We start from the raw sequence: 6,394 nt of genomic DNA, 5'->3' as shown, positions 1-6,394 counted from the left end.
ATAAATTAAACTTTACTCTCACTTCATCTTGTTTTCATTTTCTATCATGTTTTATTTTACATCCTCAGAAAAACTTCAGTCGGTGCCTCCATGGGAGCATTTAGCTCTAACCAATGGCAACTGAAGAGAATGTCCAGTATCATATCTTTCTTCATCTACATGGATTATTTGTATAGGATTCTAGAGCAAAGCTATCATCTGTGGTTTAGCGACCAAGGGAAGTAACAGAGACTAAGGCAATTTGAGGCAAGTAATAATAGTAAGAAGGGGCTGGGAAGGTGGCTCAGTGGTAGAGCGCTTGCCTTGCATGTATGAGGCCCTGGGTTCGATTCCTCAGCACCACATAAGCAAAAAGAAAAAAGCCGGAAGTGGCGCTGTGGCTCAAGTGGTAGAGCGCTAGTCTTGAGCTGAAGAGCTGAGGGACAGCGCCCAGGCCCAGAGTTCAGGCCCCAGGGCCGGACCCCCAAAAAACAAAAAACAATAATTAATAAAAAAAGAAGCAGTACCATGTTTGATCTGCGTACTCCTTTAAACAGAGTTTTTCCTGTTTCTCAAATTGCATCCTACAGAGAAAATATGGATCCTAGTGAACAGAATCTAGATCCTCTAGAAATTTTTGAGTGGTCATTCCCATTTTAGTGAATATATAAGAACCATAGAAATAAAACTAGCACCACATGTAGAAAACCTCAATATAACTAGATTACAACCAATTCAGTTGATACTAAAAACAAATTCAACAACCAAATTAAATTTTTCTTCCTTTTATTCAATATCAGGGACAAATAACATCTGTGCTCAAGTAGATTTTCTTTCCCAATTAGACCAGCTTGTACTTAGGTTGTCCAGGGGCTGCTAAGCTCCTGATAAGTCAGGACGAGGTTAAGTCATGTACTAATTAAGGAAGGCATCACGGGCCAGAGACAAATGTGAGTAGGTGGGGACTGATTTGCAGCTGTGAAGTCATGAGACAGTCAGAATTACTATCTGGGATGGCTGTGGGAAACAATTTTCTCTTTTATCTTCTGATCCTAAGAACTTGCAAGGGAGAAAGGCTGTTTGAACCACCTACTAGCCAGGGTCTAGGATCTAATAGCTATAATTATATTTCCTATGCAAGTTCATTTGCAGTATGAAGGATATGATGATTAATACATAATTATATGATAATTTGAAGACAGTGACATAGGATAATGTTTATAACCTCAGGTTAGTCTTGCAGTTTTATATAATCTAAAGAAAGGATTTGAACCAAGATAGCCTAGAATAGTAGAAAAGTGAAAGACCTGGTTTTGATACTGTATACAGCAGATCTGACGAGATGTTGAAATTACTTGTCAGTGCATTTCCATGTTTCCCAATTCAAGTTACTAAATTTACATTTATTAATACAGAACTCAGCACAAAGAATGAAGGAACAAATACCTCCATCTCCTGAAAGTAGTGCTTGAAGATGCATTTGTATTTCAGGTGGTAAGGTTGAGGGTGTGTGTGTGTGTGTGTGTGTGTGTGTGTGTGTGTGTGTGTGTGTGTGTGTGTGTGTGTGTGTGTGTGTGTGTGTGTGTGTGTGTGTGTGTGTGTGTGTGTGTGTGTGTGTGTGTGTGTTTCAGGTGGTAAGGTTGAGGGGTGTGTGTGTGTGTGTGTGTGTGTGTTTCAGGTGGTAAGGTTGAGGGTGTGTGTGTGTGTGTGTGTGTGTGTGTGTGTGTGTGTGTGTGTGTGTTTCAGGTGGTAAGGTTGAGGGGTGTGTGTGTGTGTGTGTGTGTGTGTACGTACCAGTACATGAATTTGAACTGAGGGTCTGGGTGCTGTCCCTTAGCCTTTTCATTCAAAGCTGGCACTCTACCACTTCAGCCAAAGCTTCACTTCTGTTTCTCTGTGTGTGCTGTGTGTGCATATGTCTAATTGAGAGTCTTGTGGACTTTTTTCTTCCTGGACCGGCTTTGAACTGTGATTCTCAGATCTCAGCCTTCTGAGTAGCTAGGATTTCAGGTGTGACCCACTAGTGCCTGGCTTCAGTCAACTTGGACAACTAGGTATGTAACTTTGTTACAAACAGCACTATAGAAGTGAGTGGGCAATGTTTAGTTTCTGTGTAGGATTATTGAGATAAATTTCCTACACCCTACCTAGGAGTGTGTGTGTGTGTGTCTGTGTGTCTGTGTGTCTGTGTGTGTCTGTGTCTGTGTGTGTCTGTGTCTGTGTGTCTGTGTGTCTGTGTCTGTGTGTCTGTGTCTGGGTGTCTGTGTCTGTGTCTGGGTGTCTGGGTGTCTGTGTGTGTGTTTGGTACTGGAGTTTGAACTTGGCTTTGCACTTGGCCTTAAACCACACCTCCATCCTTAGAAACCAGGTTTACCCTATAGATGGTCTCATTTTGGTTCTCAGCCCTACTGACTATTGCGGTGGTAGCACAGGCAAATGCCACCAGTTAATGCCATGCTAGGATGAAGTGGGCTCAGAGGGAGCTGTGGGCAGCAGATGAGCAGACTGTTACTATGTTGTTAATTTTGTTGTAGTTAACAGCTATCCACATGACAAGAGAGGAAACAATAGCACCATGTCTTCTGATTAGTTTTTCTAAAAGCTCCTGGAAATCCAAACAATTATATGAAAGCCTTAAGGTTTTGTTGTTGTTTTGTGCTGGTCCTGGGGCTTGAACTTCAAGCATGAGATGTTTTGTTCAAGGTTAGCACCCTACCTCTTATTTATTTTTGGGTCCTGTCTTGGGGCCTGAACTCTGGGCCTGGGCGCTGTCCCTCAGCTCTTCAGCTCAAGGCTAGTGCTCTACCACTTGAGCCACAGCGCCACTTCCGGCTTTTTTCTTTTTGCTTATGTGGTGCTGAGGAATCGAACCCAGGACCTCATACATGCAAGGCAAGCGCTCTGCTACTGAGCCACCTTCCCAGCCCAGCACTCTACGTCTTGAGCTACACCTCCACTTCAGTTTTTTGTTTTTTGGTAGGGGTGAGTTGGGAGGGGATAAATGGAGATAAGTGTCTCATATACTTTCCTGGCTGGGTTGGCTTTGAACTGTGATTCTCAGATCTCAGCCTCCTGAGTAGCTAGGATTACAGGCATGATGTCTTAATATTTTCAAAAATTAAATGTGTAGGTAAAAATATCAGCCACCACAAAGATATCTCATATATTTAAAAATAGAGATTTGTGATTTGTCTAGGTAGATCAGTTCCTAAATAAATTGTGTCTGTTTTTCCTCAGGAGGTAGATTTCTTGCACTAAAATGCTGGTTTACTTGCCAATTAGTTCCTAATCATTGTCAGTTCCCCACACTGTGGGTAACAGACTCCAAGATGACCTCAGGAACCTGTTTCTTTTTCTATTTACACATTTATCTTTTCCCCTTACATGGACAGAAGCTGCAACTTGCTTTTAACCAATAGAATATGTCAAAGGTACTAGGATATTATTCTCATGATTAGAAGATTATGACTTTGTGTTGCTAGCAGACTTCCTCCTTGCTGACTTTTATGAAACAAATTGTTACATTAGGGAAGTCCATGTGACCTGAAACTGACAGCTGCTCCTAAACTACAAACAGCCAGCTAGAAATGTAGTCTGTGAGTGCAACATCCAAAGGAGCAAAATGCCACCAATGACCACCCTGTGCATAATATGAAAGCTGATCCTTTCATGGTTGATCCTTTAGATAAGACCCCATCCCTAATCAGACAATCAGTTTCAGGTTCACACAGAGACCTCCAATAGTAAGGCCCTCCATTATGCTCTGGTCCCTGGGAAACATGACAAGAGTGAATGTCTGTCACTTTAAACTTAGGAGAATTAATACACTATACCTTGCCTACATAGGAAACAAAAGTACTCTCAGTCCACACTCCTACTTTGGCTGTTTTAAGGATTAATGAGTTAATACCAAATAAAGTGCTAGCAAAATGCCTGGTACATGTTGGATATCTTTTTCTTCAATAGATCGTAGAGAAGTCAGACATCTTAACAAGGAAAGATGGTAGACAGAAGGAAAGAAGAGTAGTCCAGGACTCCTTCAAGCCCAAGTGATGCATTGTGCGACATCATCCTGGGCCTGGGGAAGTGCTTTCCCATGGACTCCTACCACAGAGCAGCTTTACTGCAGTCTGACTGGGCTACAGAAGCCAGGCAGGCCTGTCAGCATAGGGCCAACACTTGGCCCCATGCTCAGTGGACAGAGATAAAGAAGAAGCTGGAACATAAGAGCTTCAGTGGGTTTATTCTTGAACACCTTTGGAAAACTTTCTGGGAAAACCCATAACAACTGAGTCAGTGTTTGCAGTGATCCTCTGGGGCAGTGTTTCCTCCCAGTGGATTTATTAAGCCTTACAGTTCAAATCTGGCCACCCCATTGGCAGAGCTATTGACCATTGTCTTTCTAGTTTATTCTTACATCCCCAGAACCTACTATAAAATAGTTTTGTTAAATAAATGTTGGTTAAATGGCATATGTGTTTCACCAGTAATTATAAATTGTTGTTACATCATAATTTGAGATGGTAACATACTTTTAAACAAACTTTTTTCTTACTTGTTCTTATTTTATGACAAGGGAAAGAAGATACATAGTGTCATTTAGAAGCTCACCTGCCCACAGCTACCTTGGCACATTTCAAGTGAATCCTCAAGGTCAGTGAGTTGTTTTCTATCCATGGAAATATCAAAGGTGACACATTAATTTGTCTTTCTAAAATAGACGAATTCCTTAACTAATGAGTCAACTAGCATTATGTCTTACTTGTTGTGCCCAGGTCGCAGGACCCCCCACCAAGTAGACCACCGGGAGTCAGACTTTCCAGCTGTTTTAAGGTTTTATTTAGGCAGGCTGCTGCTCGGGCCTCGTCCTACACTCCGACACAGTGGAGCCTAGGTGGAGAGCCCCGAGCTAAAGATTTGCAGGGTTTATAAAGGCACGTTTATAAACACGTGGATTACCACCACGTGTTGCTCTGCTAGACAGAATTTGCTGATCTTAGGTTTAGTTTAAACAAGCAACAAGTGGTCACTGCCTCAAAACTTTAACCCTTCATCTCTTGATTTCTATAAATGACTCAGAATATATTCGAAGTATGGAAGGCAGGGCTGGAGAGAGAAAAAATGTGTGTAAGTAGTCAATAATTATGAGCTGATATTAATGACCGCTCATTGTAGTAAAATAGAATTATCATATAAGTCTTGAAAATGTAGGCTTTGGGGGACTTTTCCCATCAAAAGAATAATTAAATGTCTTCTACTGGTAAGAGTGGTAAGACCTAGAAAGAAATTAAGGGCTTTTCTAATTTGGTCCTTCCAAATGTAAGAGGTAAAGAATGAGCATGATCTCCATTCAGAGCAGCTTAAAAGCTGAATCTGGTACCTGGCAAATGCCCCCTGATTCTCGTGGGATTGGCATTCCTTTGAGGGAAAGCCTTGGGGCTGATAGTTGTCTTTTTGTCTTCCTCAAAGTCAAGAAGTCCGAAGTCAGGGGCTGGGAAGGTGGCTCAGTGGTAGAGCGCTTGCCTTGCATGCATGCAGCCCTGGGTTCAATTCCTCAGCACCATAAGCAAAAAAAGAAAAAAGCCTGAAGTGGCACTGTGGCTCAAGTGGTAGAGCGCTAGCCTTAAGCTGAAGAACTGAGGGACAGCGCCCAGGCCCAGAGTTCAGGCCCCACGACCGGACCCCAAAAAAAAAAAAAAAGTCCTAAGTCTCCCAGAGGTCTGAAGGTTAACTCCTCTGAGTAGTGTACCACATTATCACCTTGTTTCTTGATGACATACTGTTGACTCACCTGTTCAGACAGACAATGTTGTAAAAGGACAGTATTTCATTTAGAAGAATATGGGCCTTTGTTGGAAGAGGATCTGAAGCTTGGGAGTGGAACTTTTAGGGTCACAGGTAGTGATACTTGCAGGTGTTCCACCAACAGTTCTGAGTCTATATCTGTCTTTTCTTTCTGAGTGAATTATAAATTAAAACGCTGATGTAATCAAACCTTTATGGGAAACCCTAGCATTATCCTATATTTGCTTTGATACTGTGTAGAATGTTCATTGAGTCATTGGCCCAAAGGGAAAACTGAAGTACTTGTCCTTACTTTCCCAGAAGTCCTGATGCCAGCTTCCTGGGCATTTTATGCACCCTTGCAGCACTGTGACTGTTCATATCATCCATAATTTGCAAATAGGAAGAGCTATAATAGCCATTTTTGTGTCAGACCCAGAGTCTAAGACCTATTAGGCGCACATAATGTGATTTATCTAACAAGATACTGAAAACAAGCACACTCAGACACAAATTAGATTAACCCTAAATTGACTTGCAGTACACTTATCAGATGTTTAATTTCCAACTCCAAATGGAAAGCTCTAAAGCAAGCCTATGTGAATTATTCAGGAAAGCTATGCCACACAAC

This window comes from Dipodomys merriami, unplaced genomic scaffold (assembly GCF_024711535.1).
Source record: "Dipodomys merriami isolate MVZ:Mamm:240054 unplaced genomic scaffold, mDipMer1.0.p SCAF_8, whole genome shotgun sequence".
Lineage (NCBI taxonomy): Eukaryota > Metazoa > Chordata > Mammalia > Rodentia > Heteromyidae > Dipodomys > Dipodomys merriami.
Note: the sequence above shows the minus strand (reverse complement) of the source record.